Source organism: Pongo pygmaeus, chromosome 9, assembly GCF_028885625.2.
Source record: "Pongo pygmaeus isolate AG05252 chromosome 9, NHGRI_mPonPyg2-v2.0_pri, whole genome shotgun sequence".
NCBI classification, from domain to species: Eukaryota; Metazoa; Chordata; class Mammalia; order Primates; family Hominidae; genus Pongo; species Pongo pygmaeus.
Window position 1 is genome coordinate 6,075,642 of NC_072382.2, and position 19,477 is coordinate 6,095,118.

At 52.7% G+C, this 19,477-nt stretch overlaps 1 protein-coding gene across 1 annotated transcript in view; it reads left to right on the top strand.

Annotated features, from left to right (window-relative positions):
- The first annotated feature begins 1,042 nt into the window (after window positions 1–1,042).
- CPT1A (carnitine palmitoyltransferase 1A) overlaps window positions 1,043–19,477 on the top strand; it is an 87,330-nt gene continuing 68,895 nt past the window's right edge. The window contains exon 1 of the mRNA XM_054439228.2: window positions 1,043–1,187. The gene's annotated coding sequence lies outside the window, so the exon portion shown is untranslated. The remainder of the gene's footprint in view (window positions 1,188–19,477) is intronic.

Below are 19,477 nucleotides of genomic sequence, written 5' to 3' on the forward strand. Positions count from 1 at the left end.
GTTCATAACATCGGTGCATTTATGGAGCACCTGCTGTATGCAGAGCCGCCGGCTCGCGCCTGGAAGCATTGCGGGCAAAGATAGGGGAGGGGTGGCTCCCGGTCAGGAAGAGCCCCTTGGCCCTCCTGTTATGCCTGGGGCCCCTCTCCCTCCCCCTCAACCCCCCGGGTCCCCTGCAGCTGCGCTCGCCCTAGACTCCTGGGACCGGTGGATGTTCAGTTCCCGCTCCCGGCCCCTCTCCCGAGCTCCAGCACAAGGGTCTTTCAGTCACTCTGCCCTGGGCTCCAGCTACTCCTCTCCCAGCACCTATTATGTTCTTGACGCTGGAAGAATTATTTTAGTAAATCTCACCAAAGCCCCTCAAGTGAGGCATTTTTATCCTAGCTAGATGAGGAGCCACGCTGCCTCCGGATCGCGATGACGGTCACTCGTGGTATAAGGTCTGATTTGGGGCATGGGCTGTGGAATCAGATCTGGACCCAATGTCCGATCTATCACTTCCCCGCGCTTTTTTTTAGAGAGACGGGGTCTCGCTACGTTGCTCAGGCTGGCCTCGAACTCCTGGCTTCAAGCGATCTTCCCGCCTCAGCCTCCCGAGTAGCTGGGATTACAGGCGCGCGCCACCACTCCCTGTGGATCGGTTGCTCCTCAGCTCGGTGATGTCGGGTAACTTACTTCCTGGCCCGCGACCCTTGTCTGCATGAAGGAGTCGGGGGTGAATACAATTACGGGGTGCCTGGAGCATTACACGGGGCAGTGCCGATAGATAAGTCGCGAGCATCAGCCAGGCACGGAGCTAAGCGATTTTACGCGCACGGCCTCCACGAGATGGCTCGTTTTACGGATGAGGAAACTGAGGCTCGGAGGGTGAGGAATCTCGTCCTAGACCCCATTCTGGCAGAGGTCGAGGACGCGAGCACCCGCGCGAGCCTCAGTTTCCCTCCCCTCCTCTCCCCGCGGACGCTCCGCCCCGCGGAGGCCCCGGGCCCGCCCTCCGCGCGCCTGGAGTCACCCGCCTGCAGGCGCCGCAGCCGGACCCGCCTCAGCCAATCCGCTGCTGCCGGCGTCGGGTGCGCTCGGCCTCGCCCGCGGCCCTCCTTCCCCGGCGCCCGCTCGCCGCTCGCTCACTCCACCGCCGCCGCCGCCGCCGCCGCCACTGCCGCTGCCGCACCTCCGTAGCTGACTAGGTGAGGCCCGGTCGCGCGCGGTGGGGAGGGTGGCGGGGCGGCCCTGCGGGCTGCGGGGGCCGGGGACCGGCGGGGCGCGGGGCTGCCGGGAACCGGACCTGGTGGGGGACGCCGCCGGAACCGGGGCGCCGAGAGGAACCCCGGTATTCCCCCCGGACGGCGGGGTTGTGGAGATCCTGAACCCAGAGAGAGGCCGGGGCTCCCCATGTCCCTCAGGGGATTGGGTCTGAGGGTCCGCCGGTGGTCGGTCCATCCGCAGGCGGGTCCCGTGCGGCCGCGGGAGGGATGCTCGGCCCTCCGGACTTGGCTGGACGCCTCCGGCCCGGGGCCAACGGGGCCACCGGCTCCCTTGTCTCCCACTCCTTAATCCGCCCCGGACTGGATTGAGTCTGAGGGTCTGCCCAGGGGTCGGTCAGCCTGCGGGAGGCCGCGGGAGGGATGCTGGAGGCTCTGGATGCTTTCCAGGATGCCTTCGCCCGGGGCCAGTAGGGCCTCCGGCTCCTGTCCCTGCCCATCCCACCCTGGCTCTGGAGAGGATTGGGTCTGGGGGTCCGCCCGTGGGTTGGTCACCTGCGCGCAGGTGCAGTGCGGCTGAGGGAGGGATGCTCGGCCCTCGGGATTCGGCAGGGCGCCGCTGACCCCATCCCAGCGTCCGTCTCCCCGGTCCCGCTCCCCACGCCCGCCCTCGCAGTGCAGCCGTCGGGACACGCCCTTGGCGCAGGGACTCCAGGCGCGGTCCGAGCGCTGCGGTGAGCAGGATGAGGGTGCCGGTCCCAGTGCCTGCTTGGGAGCGCCCCGCAGCCTCTCCCGTGCAGCGCTGGGTCAAGGGCAGGTGGGCGCGGAGCATGTGCCCAAGGTCGTGTCGGGCTGGGAGCGGCGGGGCCGCGGGAGGGTGGGGGTGTCACGTGGCCGTGCCCTGGCGAACTTGGCCTGCGAGCCCGACGGTGCGGTCAGGGCCACGCGGGGCAGCCCCTTCTCGGAGCCACCGCCGCGGCCAGCCAACAGCCGGCTTCTTTCGGTTTGTCAGGAAAGGCCGTGGGTCAGCGTCTTTATAATGTAAATCCGCCCTTGGCTTTCGTTAAAGCCGCAGGACTCAAAGATGAGGGCTGATCTTACTTTAAAAAAAGAAAACAACTCAGAGAGTTAAAAATCCCAACTAATTACCAGGTTAAATACATAACAAAGTTAATATTCCCAACTCGGCACAGGCTTTCGGTTCCTCTCGGCTCCGTGTGTTATAAAATATTTAAGGGCAGATTTTAGTAGGAAGCCGGTAACTTTGTAAGTTACCGAATAAAATGAAAATCGGTTTTACCTTTTGCAACGGTGTATTTTGTTACACCATTTTCTTCCACAGGTGTCCGGTTTCTGGTCATTCCAGATATGCAAGCATGTTTATTTCATTCTAAGCCACAAACCAAGTGAATAAAAAATGGCTGAGCACTGGTCTTTTATTTATGCCAGGAAGCACCCCCACCCCCAGGCCTTTCCAAATTCTTTAAGGAGACTCTGACCGAGTGAACGTAGCAATAAATTGAGGACATTAGTGTCGCTGAGAATGCACACCGCTGAGGCCAGCGAGCATCCAGCTGTCAGTTGGTCTGGGGACCATCAGCATTCACAGCTGGTTCTTTGGATTGGTTTTGCCTCAATACCAAGAACCTGTGGCCTGCTTTTCGCATGTAAATTACTGGTTTCCTTCCTGTGAAGCATTGCTAGACTAGACCTTGCACTTGAACTCTATCTTAACAGTTGGAATCAAACAATAAAAAGGGCCAGGTTTGGGAGTGCACACACTTTGTTTCAAAGTGGCAGAAATTGACATCATGCACAGGCCAAAATAACGTTTCGAGTTGGTACTAAAAACAAGCCGCCTACCCTGGAGGGGAAGAGAATTAAACTGGGTCCCTTCCGATGCTGCTGCGGCTGCTGCGTTTGGCCCCGGCCCCGGACCAGTGGTCACCGAGCGGTCAAGCTGGGCCTCCGGGGAGTCCTGGAACGAGGGCCTGCCCTTACCCAACCCTGGCCCCGCGTGCTCATTCATAAAAACACCGTCAGTTTTCACTGGGGCTTCACAGGGAGCCCCTTTTAGACGCGCCCTGGGCTCTTGAGCGCGGTGCCTGCGTTTCTGGCTCGTTGGATGCAGCATCTGTCATCAGAAGCACTGAGCACCGAGCTGTCCCCACAGCTGGGCACCGCAGGGCTCGACCTTCCCACGGAGAGGTGCGTTGCATTTCTCCCGCTGTCGCTGGGGTGGCCACAGGGACGCGCGCCAACTCGCTCCGGAAGGTCTCTGTGGGCACGGCGGGTGGAACAGGATCCGAGCGCCTGGGACACGCCAGCCCGGGGGCGGGGCTGCTGCTGACCTTTCCCCTACTTTTCTCAGCCGTCACGTGACGCCCGCCCGGGGCTTGGGGGAAGGGGCGGGGCGCGAAGCCGCAGTTGCTGGCGGTGCCCTTCCGAGGACGCTTTCCAAGCGAGCAATTAAACTTGCTGCCCGAAATCTAAAGGCGCAGGGGCGGTGGCGGCGGCGGCGGGAGGCGGAAACCGGAGCCTCCGCGGGCCAAGGGCTGCTTCTGCACTTTGATCGTTTGCATTTTTTCCTTTGTTGGAAAAAATGTTTAGTCACTCTGCATGGTTATTATTGGCAGGCCAGAGATCTGTTGCTGGTGGAAGCCTGAACTTGAATTCCGGAAGAATTGGTGCTTTAAGAATTAAAATGGCTGTTCGAGATTGTTTGTTTAAAGTGTGTTGGAGAGAATCTCTCCAACACACTTTACAGAGGCCTCACTTGTCTTCTGCCAGTCTTGAGCTTTTCTTGTGAAGACATTTTTTTGTTTTGTTTTTACAAATAAGCGATATAAGCACACGATGCAAAGTTAAAGAGGCACAAATGGGCCCGGCCCCGTGGCTCACGCCTGTAATCTCAGTGCTTTGGGAGGCCGAGGTGGGAGGATTGCTTTGAGACCAGGAATTCGAGACCAACCTGGGCAACAGAGCCAGACCCCTGTCTCTGCAAACAATTAGTAGGGCCTGGTGGAGTGCATCTGTGGTCCCAGCTACTCAGGAGGCTAAGGTGGGGGGATGGCTTCAGCCCAGGAGGTGGAGACTGCAGTGAGCTACGATTGCACCACTGCACTCCAGCCTGGGTGACAGCCAGACCCTGTCTCTATTTTTTTTTTTTTTTTTTTGAAAAGGTGCAGATACAGAGTAGAGTCCTTCTCACTTGGTTCCCCTCTCCAGATGCCACCACTATTACCAATTTCTTTGACGACATGTACAGGATATGTTTTTTAAACAAATTGATTGCTTAACATAAGTAAGGACTTTTTTCTGCTTGCTAGCTTCAAATATTTGTTACCTTGTGTAAATTTCAACTTTTACCCCATCCAAATGTCGGGTGAAAGTTGGATCCCCAGCAGGCCCTGGGCTGAGGCCAGCTACCCTATTTGGGTAACTTGACAGCCTCAGAAGTGTCTGCCTTTGCCTTTTTTTTTTTTTTTTTTTTTTGTGAGGATCGTTCTTTGGTCCAGGAACGTCTTTGGAAGTTAACAATGAAAGAAATCATGCTGCTAAGTGAGGCATGCCTCTCCGGGGTGTGCAGGAGGGTCACGGTCAACTTGGAGGGTTGGGCAGTAGGATGGGTACCACTCTGCTTCCTGAGGGATATAGGTTAGGCATTGGACACCAAGTCCTTTAGGTTAAGAAAGGAAGGCTTCATACTCCTGATGCTGGTGGTTTGTGGTACCCAGCCCAGGAGCTGGAGAGCCAGCCTGCATTCTTCCTGTTCCCTAAGCCCCCACATGCGGCCGGGGCTAAGTGCTGCTACTTCTTCCTAAGCCTTCCTCATTATTTCAGTGGCCTAGAGCAGGCATTCAGATATGTGTTGAAGGAATGACAGAACATTTGAGACATCCTTTCTTTTCCTTTTTTTTTCTTTAGTGACAAGGTCTTGCTGTGTTGTCCAGGCTGGAGTGCGGTGGCGCAATCATAGTGCACTCCTGGCCTCAAGTGATCCTCCCACCTCAGCCTCCCAAAGCACTGGGATTACAGGCATAAGCCCCCTCGCCCTGCCCGAGGCACCCTTTTTCCACTCCGGATTGCCACAACTGCCTGACGAGGGGCACTGTTATTCCTGTTTGTGTTATGGGAAGTTCCTGTGAGGGACGCAGGGAGCAGAGGAGCATTTGGGTCCCCCCTCAATGCACCTTCCTTCATGCTGCTACTGTGGCTGAGGACATCTGGACCCGAGACCACGTCCCTATTCTCTCCCCACAGCAAGCTGCTAGCTCTCTGCAGTGACGTCTGCTTCGCCCACCAGCCCTGGCTCACTCGGGGGGTCCTGTGGTCATCGAGTCACACTGAGTCACCACAGACAGCATTCCTAGTGCTGTGTTCTGATGCCCTGGAGAGACTGTCAGCTGAGCGCGGTGGCTCACGCCTGTAATCCCAGCACTTCGGGAGGCCGCGACGGGCGGATCATGAGGTCAGGAGATCGAGACCAGCCTGGCCAACACAGTGAAACCTCGTCTTTACTAAAATACAAAAAAGTAGCTGGGCATGGTGGCACACGCCTGTAATCCCAGCTACTCGGGAGGCTGAGGCAGGGGACTCTCTTGAACCCAGGAGTCGGAGGTTGCAGTGAGCCGAGATAGCGCCACTGCACTCCAGACTGGTTGACAGAGCAAGACTCTGTCTCAAAAAAAGAAAAGAAAAGGGAAGAGACGAAACTGTCATATGCTATCACTGAAATTTGACTTTTTATAAAACGATTCTTCATTTATAAAAGCATTTATCCCTGATTTGCCAACTGTCATCTCCTCTGGTGCCCTGAAAAAGATTTAATACATGGAGGTTTGCTTTCCTTTTTCTTTATTTCCTTCCTTCCTTCCTTTCTTCCTTCCTTCCTTCCCTTTCTTTTCTTGGAGATTTTGTTTCATTTTTCTTTCTTTCTCTCTTTTCTTTTCTTTTTTTCTTTTCTTTTCTTTCTTTTGAGGAAGTCTCACTCTGTTGCCCAGGCTGGAGTGTAGCGGTATGATCTCGGCTCACTGCAGCCTCTGCCTTCTGGGTTCAAGCGATTCTCCTGCCTCAGCCCCCCAAGTAGCTGGGACTACAGGTGCATGCCACCATGCCTGCCTAATTTTTGTATTTTTAGTAGAGATGAGTTTCACCATGTTGGCCAGGCTGGTCTTGAATTCCTGACCTCAGGTGATCTGCCTGACTCAGCCTCCCAAAGTGCGGGGATTACAGGCGTGAGCCACTGCGCCAGGAGTTTTTTTTTTTTTCCGAGGCAGGATCTTGCCTTGGTGCCCAAGCTGGAGTGCAGTGCCATGGTGCCATCATAGCTCAACGTAATCTCCCATTTGGGCTCAAGGGATCCTCCTTCTTCAGCCTCTTACATAGCTAGGACCACAGGCATATGCCACCACACCTGGCTAATTTTTTATATTTTTTGTAGAGACAGGCCTCACTCTGTTGCCCAGGCTGGTCTTGAACTCCTGGCCTTAAGCGACCCTTTCACTTTGGCCTCCCAAAGCGTTGGGATTCCAGGCATGAGCCACCACGCCGGGCTTCCTGGTTTCTTTATACTTCTTCAAATACACAGTAGCGCGATGTGATGTCTAGTACAGTTTGCGCAAAATACAACCACAAATTGCTAAAAGGTATACATCGAAGTTAGAAGGTATCAAATGCTGGCACTGAGATTTGGCATGGGGTGGGGGTGCAACAGGTAGGAAGAGAAATCCACATTCCTAGAGGGTTGGCATTGGCACCCCAGGGCTACAGTTGGAAACGGACAAAGAATGTGTTCCCGCAGTAAAGACCTAACGGGTGTCAGAGCTGGCTGCCCTGTCCTCCTGCAGTTTGCCGGAGGAGGTAAGGGCATCCTGCATACTTTATGTGAGGCAAACACTTGCTCAAGGTCACAGGTCTGAGTAATTGGTAGAGCTGGGATTTGAACCCAGATCTGTGTGTTTTCTTTCCCTTTCCCAGGCTGCTTCCCAGACCACTGGGCAGCCAGAGGGCCTGGGTTTTGGAGGCCCCCACTCCCTACCCCATGCAGACTGGATGTGGCACTGAATCCACCTCTAGAGTTTCTGGGTTTCCATTTCCTCAACTGTAAAGTGGTGGATCTGACACCTGTCATTCCATGTCACACGAGTTTTGTGAGGATCCAATCAGAGGTCAGATGTGAAGAAAGTTTTGAGTGTGTGAAGTAAATACAGGTTCTAGCAAACAATGTCCTGGCTGCAGGCGGGATTTAGGGACACCAATGTATTTTGCAGTCCCCACATTAGAAGTTCAGTTCAAGTTCAGTTGGAATTAGAAGTTCAAGTTGTTGTATTCTGTGCAAAGGTGAAGAATATGCATGGGAGATACAGGGGACACTGCTCCTGTTGTCTTAGGGACATTTGTGGGAACAATATACTGGTACGAAGAGGGGGTTTAGGATGTCCTTTGGGCAGGTGTAGGTCTCCTTCTTGCAGTCTGAGCTCCTGCCTGAGTGCCGATGCTGGCTAGAGGCAGGGCAGGCACAGTGGGAAAGAAGTAGCAGCTGTTTAACTTCTGGTGGGCTTCTGAATAGCTAGGTCAGATAACTGGGTCTGTCAATACATTGGATATCTTCTCTATAAAATTGTGAATCTCTGTGGCTTTTCCCAATTTTTTTTTTAAGATCATATTTGTCTGTATTTATCTAACCATTACTTATTGATGTGGTGCACTATAAGGTCTAAATTTGAATTGGCTTAATTTTTGTTTTTTTTGAGATGGAGTCTCGCCCTGTCACCCGGGCTGGAGTGCAGTGGTGCAGTGGTGCAATCACGGCCCATTGCAACCTCCGCCTCCCGGGTTCAAGCAATTCTCCTGCCTCAGCCTCCCAAGTAGCTGAGATTACAGGCATGCACCACCGCACCCAGCTAGTTTTTGTTTTTTAGTAGAGACAGGGTTTCATCATGTTGGCCAGGCTCGTCTCAAACTCCTGACCTCAAGTGTTCCACCCGGAATTGGCTTAATTTTTACAGTACTTGGTAAGACAGGGTCTTGCTGTGTCATCCAGGCTAGAGTGCAGTGGCGTGATCATAGCTCACTCTAACCTCAAACTCCTGGGCTCGAGAGATACTTGCAAGTAGCTGGGACCACAGGCATGCACTACCCACACCTTGGTTAATTTTTTGTATTTTTTGTAGAGATGGGGTCTTGCTACATTGCCCAGATTGGTCTTAAATACCTGGGCTCAAGCAAACTTCCTGCCTCTGCCTGCCAAAGTATTGGGATTACAGGCATGAGCCACCATACCCAGTTCAGAATTCCTTTTATTTTATTTTTATTTTTTGAGATGAAATCTCCCTCTGTCACCCAGGCTGGGGTACAGTGGCATGATCTCGGCTCACTGCAACCTCTGCCTCCCGGGTTCAAGCGATTCTCCTGCCTCAGCCTCCCGAGTAGCTGGGATTACAGGCGCCCGCCACCACACGCGACTAATTTTTGTATTTTTAGTAGAGACGAGGTTTCGCCACGTTGGCCAGGCTGGTCTTGAACTCCTGACCTCAGGTGATCCACCCGCCTCAGCCTCCCAAAGTGCTGGGATTACAGGCGTGAGCCATCGTGCCCAGCCCAGAATTCCTTTTATAACCTGACAACCCATTATATTGACCACATAAATGTGAATAGTCCATTATGATAAACTTCAGTACAGGAAATCCACTGTGTGGCCAATTTAAATAATGTGACTATTGAATGATCAGTCATGAATTCAAGACACAACCTTTCATAATGAAAGCTCCAGGCTGGGCGTAGTGGAGCACACCTGTAGTCCCAGCTTAGGCTGAGACAAGAGGATCTCTTGAGCCAGGAGTTCAAGGTCACGCTCGGCAACAGAACAAGACCATGTCTTATAAAAAAAAAAAAATAATGAAAATTCCTTCACCTTTCTTGTACATGAAACCCTCCAAAAAACAAAAGGTGAGTCTCACATTCTCACTTCTAAGGTGCTTCCATCAGTTTGGGAAACAATTTCTTTTTTTTTTTTCTTTTTTGAGGTGGAGTTTCACTCTTGTTGCCCAGGCTGGAGTGCAGTGGTGGGACCTTGGCTCACTGCAACCTCTGCCAACCGGGTTCAAGCAATTCTCCTGCTACAGGCACCCACCACCATGCCCAGCTAATGTTTTCTATTTTTCGTAGAGATGGGGTTTCACCAAGTTGGCCAGGCTGGTTTTGAACTCCTGGCCTCAGGTGATCCATCCGCCTCGGCCTCCCAAAGTGCTGGGATTATGGGCATGAGCCAACACGCCCAGCCAAGTTTGGGAAATAACTTCTATTTGTGTGTATACACATTTACTAGAAAAGTACAAGGGCACCATTACAGATGTGCACATCTGCAGTTGAATAACGATGTGGCTCATACAGTGCAGAGAGCACACACCCACACTTGCCCAGAGAAGAGGAGCTGCTGCTTTTTTTCCTTCCCATTATTGCTAATTTTTGCCCGCATCTCAGTTCAGAAAAGCTATGAACTTCACTGCACATGTGTGTTAGTTCTAGGGAAACCCCTGGGCTGCTGATGTCCTTCCAGAGCCTTCCTGGTACTTCCCTTGAAGTTCTTTGGGCAGCAGTGAGGAGGCCAAGGCCAGATTTTTGCCACCTTGGAAATCATGCATGTTGTGAAGGTGGTTTCCCCGAGCTGGAGCCAGTCCCGGAGGCTGGCACTAGCTTTCTAGCGAAGCAGAAACTTCCCAGGCATTGGTCACCCAGGCATCCAAGAATGTGTTGTAGATGATAAGATAACTGCCCTGCCCTTAGCCAGAGACACTGCTTCTGACCCTGCCTACAGTGCCTTTTCCAGTTTTTCCAGGGATGGGGCCCATGTCATCCAGCCTCACACTTTCTCTGTTCCTAGAGGCCCTGCCTGCTACGCCTGCTGAGCTAAGCTGTCACTTCCCATGGGTAACCTTTTCTCAGAGGATTTCCAACACAGTTGTTTACCGCCGGAGGAGATGGGCAGCTGTTAGCTAGGTTTGAATAGAAGGCAGAGCCTGCTCCTGTGTGCATGGGCACTGTGCAATGCTAGTGGGAAGACTGCAGCATGTGAATAATTTTACAGTTGGCACTGATGGTGTTTGTACTTACTGGAGTTTTATTGCTGGCTGCAATCTCATCATTTTGGTTACAACAGTGACCTAATTTTATATTGTGTTGTAACTTTAGGAATCCTAAGTAGAACTTTTTGTGTAGTACCTACCACTTTACTTTGGGAGTTAAGAGTATAAGTTTTGGAGTTGGACCTGGGTTTTTTGTTTGTTTGTTTGTTTGTTTGTTTTTTGAGACAGAGTCTCACTCTGTCACCCAGGCTGGAGTGCAGTGGTGCAATCTCGGCTCACTGCAACCTCCACCTGCTGGGTTCAAGAAATTCTCTTGTCTCAGCTTCCCTAGTATCTGGGACTACAGGCGCATGCCACCACGCCCAGCTAATTTTTTGTATTTTTAGTAGAGACAGGGTTTCACCATATTGGTCAGGCTGGTCTCGAACTCCTGACCTCAGGTGATCTGTCTGCCTCGGCCTCCCAAAGTGCTGGGATTAGAGGCGTGAGCCACCGCGCCTGGCCTGGACCTGGGTTTGATTTCCAGCCCTGCTATTTGCTGGCTGTGACACTGGGCAAGTTTCTTGACATGTAAGCCCTGGTTTTCTCATTAGTACATGGAGATAGCCCTAGTACCCATTTCCTAGGGTGCTAGTGGGAATTAAATGATCTAATGCTAGTCAAATACATCAATATAAAAATATATATGGGTCACATTGTCTAGCATATGCTAAAGGGTTTGGTAAAAGGAGTGTTCTGGGTCGGGCACAGTGGCTCATGCCTATAATCCCAGCACTTTAGGAGGCCAAGGTGGACGGATCACTTGAGGACAGGAGTTCAAGACCAGCCTGGTCAACATGGTAAAAACCCATCTCTACTAAAAATACAAAATTAGCCAGGCGTGGTGGTGCATGCCTGTAATTCCAGCTCCTGGGAAGGCTGAGGCAGGAGAATCACTTGAACCCAGGAGGCAGAGGTTGCGGTGAGCTGAGATCATGTCACTGCACTCCAGCCTGGGTGATGGAGCAAAACTTCATCTCAAAAAAAAAAACGAATGTGCTGTAACTTCATTATTAAAAGCACAAAAAGGAATCTTTATGTCTTACCTACCTACCTTCCCACCTACCTATCTATTAGTATCTCCATACCTGTTGATTGCAAGGCTATGTGGAAAGACTTCTGCCCCACTCAGAAATTATTTACATATTTCAGTTGCTATAAAGACCATTTTCTTGGAAGTCCGTTGTCACGTATCAAGTTTTATTGTTTGTTTTATATTACAGAGGCAAGTCCCATATCTCCGTTTTCCTTGGGTGTGTTTTGAAACCTGGCAATGCACGGTGCATCAAGCTGACCTTTCACCTGCTTTCCTCGGCCACCTGCCTGTCTCAGCTCTGCAGGATTGGGAGTGCAGGGGTGGGGAGGTTTGCTCAAAGGGCATAGGGACCTGTGTTATGAGTGTCTTCTTGATGACGTGGCCAGTGTTAGGATTCATAGGCCAATGACTTCGAATGAGGTGAAAGGTTTTGGTTAAAAGGAATTGATTACGGAGAAAGGGAACAAAGTGAACACTTTGAAAAAACAAAGTACCAGAGCAATTTATTGGCCAAGGATTTGGGGGATATTGAGCAAAGTTGTTAAAATGAAGATAATCGTAAGCAAAATTGAAGATGTGTTATCACCTTCCCCCCCACGATTGTTGATGTAGCATTCAGCATTGGAGAACTGTCTGTAGTCTTCAGGATTCAATTCGGATGACAGAAGGATTCATGTCCTTGAGAAGTGTATTTGGAAGACTGGACACATAACTCACAAGTGAAGGTCATTTGCCAGCCGGTGCAGGTGACATTGCTAAATGTCTCTTGTAGAATTTCTTGGGGAGTTTGGATTCGTGGGCTGCCCCCTAAAGTGCTGGGAGCTTTAAGCTAAGTATGAAGAAAGGAGAAAACAGAAATGGAAAAAGAGCTGAAGAGCTCCCAGCTGCGAGCCAGTTAGTGGCATGGGTCAAGGCTGGTGGGCCTGGCGGAGGGGCAGGTGACAGGGAGAGCTGAGCTTGGAAGGTGGTAGGAACAACCACGGAATAGGTGAGCTGGAGACGGGACAGTGGATTTGTGACAATTGTGATGAAGGGGTTGCGGCCTTGGCTGGGGCCTCTTATTCTGCATCTCTGTGTGGTTCCGAGAGCAGATTAGCATAAGGTGCTTAAGTGCTCTGGCACAGACCTCAGTGATGAGTCCCTTCATAGCCTCCAGGATGGCATGTGGCCTGGCTCCCGTGCTCCACCTGGGAGTTGGTGGGCACCCAGTGTGCTCTGGGCAAGGAGGTCTGTGTGAGCTCCCAGCAGGTGGGCTCCAGGTGGGCAATCTCCACCCCCCATCCCCCAACCCCACTCAGCCTTTCTTTTTTTTTTTTTTTTTTTGAGACAGGGTCTCACTCTGTTGCCCAGGCTGGAGTGCAGTGGCACAATCTGGGCTTGCTGCAGCCTCGACCTCCCAGACTCAAGAAATCTTCCCACCTCAGCCGCCAGAATGGCTAGGACCACCGGTGTGCACCACCACGTCCAGCTAACTTTTTGTGTTTTTGGCAGAGAAGGAATTTTGCCAGGTTGGCCAGGCTGGTCTTGAATTCCTGGACTCAAGCAATCTTCCCGTCTTGCCCTCCCAAAGTGCTGGAATTTCAGGCGTGAGCCACTGTGCCTGGCCTCCCACTCAGCCTTTCAGGGCTCGTGTCCACTTGGGGCAGAGGCACAGGCCAGGCCCTAGCCACCGTGCCAGCTTCTTAGAAGTGATTTCTGTACTTTCAGTGAAAATGGACACATCCGCAGCCCCATGACAATGCCAGACGATGTGTTGTTTTTGGCATGGTGGAGGCCGCCTGGGTGTTGCCGCCACCTCCCATTTACCCCATAGCTGGCCTGGGGGCACACAGCAAGGAGGGGTCTTAGGTCAGGAACAGTCCTCAAGGGTCCGCCTGTTTTACTTACCCAGAGCTGCCTCCTCCACGAGTCCATTCCCAGGGCTAGTTCGGGATTCCTGTCCGAGGGCTCCATGATGATTTGAGGGAACGAGTGAGTGACAGGGGAGAGGTTAAGTTCCCTTTTCATCCATCTGTATTTTTCTGTATTTTCTCATTTCTTCCTTTTGACTTTTCTTCCTCCTTCTCTTTTCTGCCTTTCTCTCCAGTAAAAGTGTTCTCTCCTCTAGCCATCCTTGAACATGGGGCATAGGTGCACGCCCTGCCGTGCAGCTTGGATCCCAGTGGTCACGCTGTGTAAACTTTGTCCCCCAGGACACCACCTTTCCCCACCAGGGCTGTGACATGTCTCCGAGACCTGGGCATGGAAGAAAATTGCAGAAGGAGAGGGGCTGCAGATAGGCCAGCCCCTGGGGTGGCATGAATTAAAGAGCCATTGGGCAGGTCTCTCTGGGAAGTCTCTGTATGGGGGTGGCTTGGAGAAAGGAAGGCTGGGCTGTAGAGCGGACGTGTTGCTGGTGGGACACGCGGGCCCGGGGACCTTCACATCAGCAGGTTCTGGGGACTGGAGTGAACAGCGCTAGTCCATCCCTACTTCTTCCCAGGCAGGGCAGGTGCCGGCGTTCTCAGTAAGAGAAACCCTGGGGAGGATGCGGGCACGTGGGCAGGTGGCGAGATTTATTGTCAGCTGGTGAAGTTTTGGCTGGGTGAAGACGTGCTTGGAAGGTCAGGTGCAGTGTGCTCAGGTTGAAGCTAAAGTCCTGGGGGGCTGGCTGACTCCCGGGGTGCAGGGGGAACCACCTACTAGTTCAGAAGCCAGAGGGACCCAAGGCAGCAGCAGATGGACTGGGGCCAGCTTGTGTGCCTGGTGGCCTCCCCCAGGAGGAAGAAGGAACGGGAAGTGGGGCTGGCCCACAGAGACTAACGGTTTAGTTGTACACCGTGAGTGGGACATGGCAGAGCCCCCCACCAGCCCGAGGAGGCGGACGCCTGCTTGCCCAAGCCTCAGGCCATGCCGTGCCCCTGCCACCCTCCTCACTACAGCCTCAGGAAGGCTGAAGGGGTGAGCAAAGAGGCTGCCCAGTGTCGGTGGCCTGGATCCAGACGCAGGCCCGGCTGCCAGCTGGCCTGAGGGCCCTTCCTCCCAGCGTGCTGGGGCTCCCAGCCACAGTGCCCAGTCTGGCAGGGCGTGCCCAGGACCCCAGGGAAGGCTTCCGGGAAGGGGAGTTGTAACACACGGGTGCCCTGGCCTCCTGCCCCCGATGAAAGGTGCTGGGGAGGAGAAGACGCAGTGAGCCTGGTGAGGGACTCCCACGCAGGTGGGAGGTGGAGGGCCCTGACCCCGGCCTGGCTGTAGCGGACAGGTGGCCCATTCTGGACACACAGAAGCAGAAGGAACACAGGCTGCAAAGTGGCGGAGGGTGCCCCCCTCTCCAAGAAGCCCCTGGCTGGGGCCGATGTGGTGGCGATGGCGAGGTAGGCAGGGCACTCAGACGCCCTGGGAAAGCTGACTTGGGAGACACAGGGAGATGGGGTGTCGAGCAGCGGGCGGGACTCAGCGAGGGCAAAGAGGGCAGGATGACCACATCAAGAAGGAACTGGACCTTTGGTAGAGCAGGCAGGGCAGGACAGGCATGAGGAAGGCTGCCCCAGAAGCCAGGGGTGCCCACGAACACCATGCTCTTTTTCTACCCCCATTAAAATACGATGCTGCAACACGGACACGGCCACTGTTTGCTTCTTTGTTTGCAACAGTGAAAAAGTGAACAGAGAAGTTCCCTGAGCCCCAGCAGGGACACAGGAGCAGACTGGTTCCTGCCAGCAGGGGGGTGCAGGACAGCAGGGCCAGGGCTGTGTGGGTTGGCTTGGGGCAGCTCGGAACTCAATGTGGACGAGAAGCAAGTTGCAGGAGCGCGCACAGAGTAGGCAGCATTTGTGTGTGCCTCGAACGTGTGTGGTGGCACTGTATGCACTTGTAGATACTCAAATACGTAGGGAAAGATGAGCCCCGCATTCTGGGGACAGGGAGAGGAGGTTGTATCTATTGCATCTTAGAAATTTTTGCAGGGCTGGGCACCTGTAATCTCAGCAGCCTGGGAGGCCAAGGAGGGAGGACTGCTTGAGTCCAGGAGTTCAAGACCAGCCTGGGCAACATAGTGAGATCCCATCTCTACAAAAACAAAAATAAACAAACAAACTGGTGGGGGTGGGGTGGGGGGGACATTCTAAATCAATACAGCAAAATGTTAAATTTGTTCATTCCAGGAGGGTACACAGGTGTTATTCTCTGCTTGCCTGTGTGTTTGCAGTATCTTGTGATTTAAAGCATTTAAGCCAGAAAACAGTCTTGCTGTATAATATAGTAAAGTTCACTGGGGCTTGTGTGTGTGTGTTTTGAGATAAGATCTCGTTCTGTCACCCAGGCTGGAGCGCAGTGGCGTGATCATGGCTCGCTGTAGCCTCAACCTCCCGGGCTCGGGTGAGCCTCGCCCTTCAGCCTCCCAAGTAGCTGGTACTACGGGTGCTCACCACCACGCCTGGTTTATTTTTGTATTTTTAGTAGAGATGAGGTTTTGCCACATTGCTCAGGCTGGTCTCAAACTCCTAGGCTCAAGCGCTCTGCCCGCCTTGGCCTCCCAAAGTTTTTGTGAGGCTTATCTGAGGTCCAGGAATATATTAGTGACTGGCCTTCTTCCACCTGGACACCCCACCTCACCCCTACTCCTTCTCCCTAAGCACCAGGTCCTTGGAAGAGCTCTGCGCCCCTGGCCTTGGGCAGGTGGGCTCACCTGCCTCACCTGGCTGCTGTCTGTTTCCAGGAAGGTAAGGTTAGCCACCTGTGGTCCCAGTCCTGTTTTTGCCAGTGCGGTGAGGCCGCAGACCGATTTACTTTGAGGGATCCTGTTTGTGCTAAGTAAAGTATGTTACAGAAAGGCACGCAGAGGGCCAGGTTGGTTTTCTTTTTTTTTGGACATAGTCTCACTCTCTCACCCAGGAGTGCAGTGGCCTGGTCTCGGCTCACTGCAACCTCTGCCTCCCGGGTTCAAGTGATTCTCCTGCATCAGCCTCCCAATTAGCTGGGAATACAGTCGCGTGCCACCAGATCCGGCTAATTTTTGTATTTTTAGTAGTGACAGGGTTTCACCATGTTGGTCAGGCTGGTCTTGAACTCCTGACCTACAGTGATCCTCCCACCTCGGCCTCCCAACGTGCTGGGATTACAGGCCTGAGCCACAGTGCCCGGCCTCGGGTTGGCTTTCAATGCAGGGGTACATCAAGGCAGGAAATGGGCTGACCACTCTCAGACTCTGGTCTGGGACCCTCTAGTCTCCAGGGCCAGGGAGGGAAGCGGGGTGCGGTGCGAATGGCTTTATCTGGTTACCATTCTTATGAGTTCCTCGGTTTTAGAGACATTAGGAACCCTCTGCCTTGTGTCTGGAGTGAGTGAGGCTGGCCCAGGAGCTGGGTGGCACTCACTGGGGTGGGTTGGCCTCCGTGAAGCCACGGCGCCCGTGTCTTCTGCAGTCCCCCGGCTTTGTTTCCGGTGACTCAGAGGTGGGAGAAGCTGCCACTCTGCATCCACTCCCAGCTGGGTGAAAGGCAGGGAGCAGGTGTGTCCTCTTCTGGGGAGAGGTGAAGTACCTGCGTGGGCCAGGAGCGTGGCCTCGTGCCTGAAGAGGAAGCACCTGGAAGAGGCTGGCTGGGTGAGGCGGGAGGCAGGCACTGGGGGGCACTTGGGGAGGCGGGCACTGCGGGGGAGGCCCTGCTTTTCCTTTCTCATCCTTTTTACACCAGGATCATAAAAATCCTGTTGGGTTGGGCAAGCAGGTGGTGACTGTTCAGGTATTTCCAGGTTGTGGGTAGTGGGGACGGGTTAAGAGGGCTTGGGCGTGGCCAACTTTCCACACGCTCTGGCCCTGGAAACCTTTGCTCCCCCTGGTTTTATCTTCCCTGGCTCCGGATGGGTTACGCCGTTTCTCTGCTGCCAGCCCTGTTGTATTGGGTGGGCTATGGGGTGACAAGTGTGTGCTTCCCTTCCTGGGAGGGGAGGGCACCTGGGGCACTTGGAGTATCTGAGGAGCTCTCCAAACATGATATTTTTGAGCTCCGATTATAGCGGATGAATGTTTCATTTCATTCAACACATTCTAAAACATCAGGAGATCTCAAACGTGCGTAGAAGAGACACTTGCCTACCGGGCTCACGCGGCCCTGCCCTTCACCCATTCTCACGCGTGGCTCCTTCCTACCCATCCCTCCATTCGTCCCACCCCAAGTGATTTTGAAGCAAGTCCCAGATATGATAAAAGATAAAATTAGGCTGGGCACAGTGGCTCACAGCACTTTGGGAGGCCGAGGTGGGCAGATCACCTGAGGTCAGGAGTCCAAGACCAGCCTGGCCAACATGGTGAAATCTAGGCTCTATTAAAAATACAAAAATCAGCTGGGTGCGGTGTCGTGCGTCTGTAGTCTCAGCTACTGGGGAGGCTGAGGCAGAATTGCTTGAACCCAGGAGGCAGAGGTTAAAGTGAGCCTAGATCGTGCTACTGCATTCTAGCCTGGGCGACAGAGCGAGACTCAACAGTCTCAAAAAAAAAAAAAAAAAAAAAAAGATACAATTGCATGTATCAATATGTTAGGATGTATCAATAAAAGATGGGAACCCTTTTTAAAAATAACCACTGCCTGAGTGCCATGGCTCACACCCACGGTCTCAACTACTCAGGAGGCTGAGGCAGGAGGATCGCTTGAACCCAGAGCTGCAGTAAGCTGTGATTGTGCCACTGCACTCCAGTCCGGGCAGCAGAGTGAGACTCTGTCTCTTAAAAAACATAACCACAATATCTTGTAATACCTAAAAGATAATTCACAGAAATTCCTTAATGCCATGAGGTAACAGTTGTTTTGAATGAGTCTTTTTTTAAATTTAATTTAATTTTAGATTTGGGGGTATGTGTGCCTGTTTGTTACACAGGCATTTTGCATACTGGTAGGGTTGGGTTTCTGGTGTACCCAGAGTGCCCTCGATGAAAGGGAAGAGAGTGAACATTGTACCTGATAGGTAATTTTTCAGCCCTTGCCCCGCTTCCTCCCTTCCCTTTTGGAATCCCCAGTGTCTGTTATTTCCATCTTTTTTTTTTTCTTTTTTTTTGAGACGGAGTTTTGCTCTTGTCCCCCAGGCTGGAGTGCAGTGGCTCTATCTCAGCTCACTGCAACCTCCGCCTCCCAGGTTCAAGCGATTCTCCTGCTTCAGCCTCCCAAGTAGCTGGGATTACAGGCGACTGCCACCGCGCCTGGCTAATTTTTGGTATTTTTAGTAGAGATAGGGTTTCACCATGTTGGCCAGGCTGGTCTCAAACTCCTGACCTCAGGTGATCCACTTGCCTCGGCCTCCCAAAGTGCTGGGATTACAGGCATGAGCCACCGTGCCCGGCCAATTTCATTCTTTTTTATGGCTGCTGAATGAGTCCTTAATGTGACCAGAGCATTATGGTGGACAGGATATGGAAGAAAAGAATAACATATCCACCCCCCACCATTATATATTTGAGGAGAGAATGGTTAGGTGCATAGACATTAAATAGATAACACTTCTTGAGACGGTATTTTTTGGTAACAGCTTTATTGAGATATTCATATACCATAAAATTCACCCATCTAAAGTGTACACTTCGGTGAGTTTGTTTGGGTTTTTTTTGAGACAGGGTCTTGCTCTGTTGCCCAGGCTGGAATGCAGTAGTGCAGTCACAGCTCACTGCAGCTTTGACCTCCCAGGCTCAAGTGATCCTCCCACCTCAGCCTCCTTAGTAGCTGGGACCACAGGTACACATCACCACACCCAGCTAATTTTTGTAGTTTTTGCAGAGACAGGGTTTCGCCATGTTGCCCAGGCTTTCAGTGGTTTTTAGTATATCCACAGAGTTGTGCAACTATCACCACAATCAATTTTGGAATGTTTTCATCACCCTAAGAAGATGCCCCCGACTCCTTACCCATGACCTCGCTATCTTCCCATCTGCTCCAAGCCCGTGGCAACCACTAGTGTACTTTCTGTCTCTGCAGATTTGCTTGTTCCGGACATTTAGAATAAATAGATCAGCAATATGTGACCTTCTGTGTGGCTTCTTTCACTCAGCATCACATCTTCAGGGCCCATCCATGTTGCAGCAGGTGTCGGAGATCCATTCCTTCTCATTGTTGAATACTATTCCACAGTATGGATGGACCACATTATAT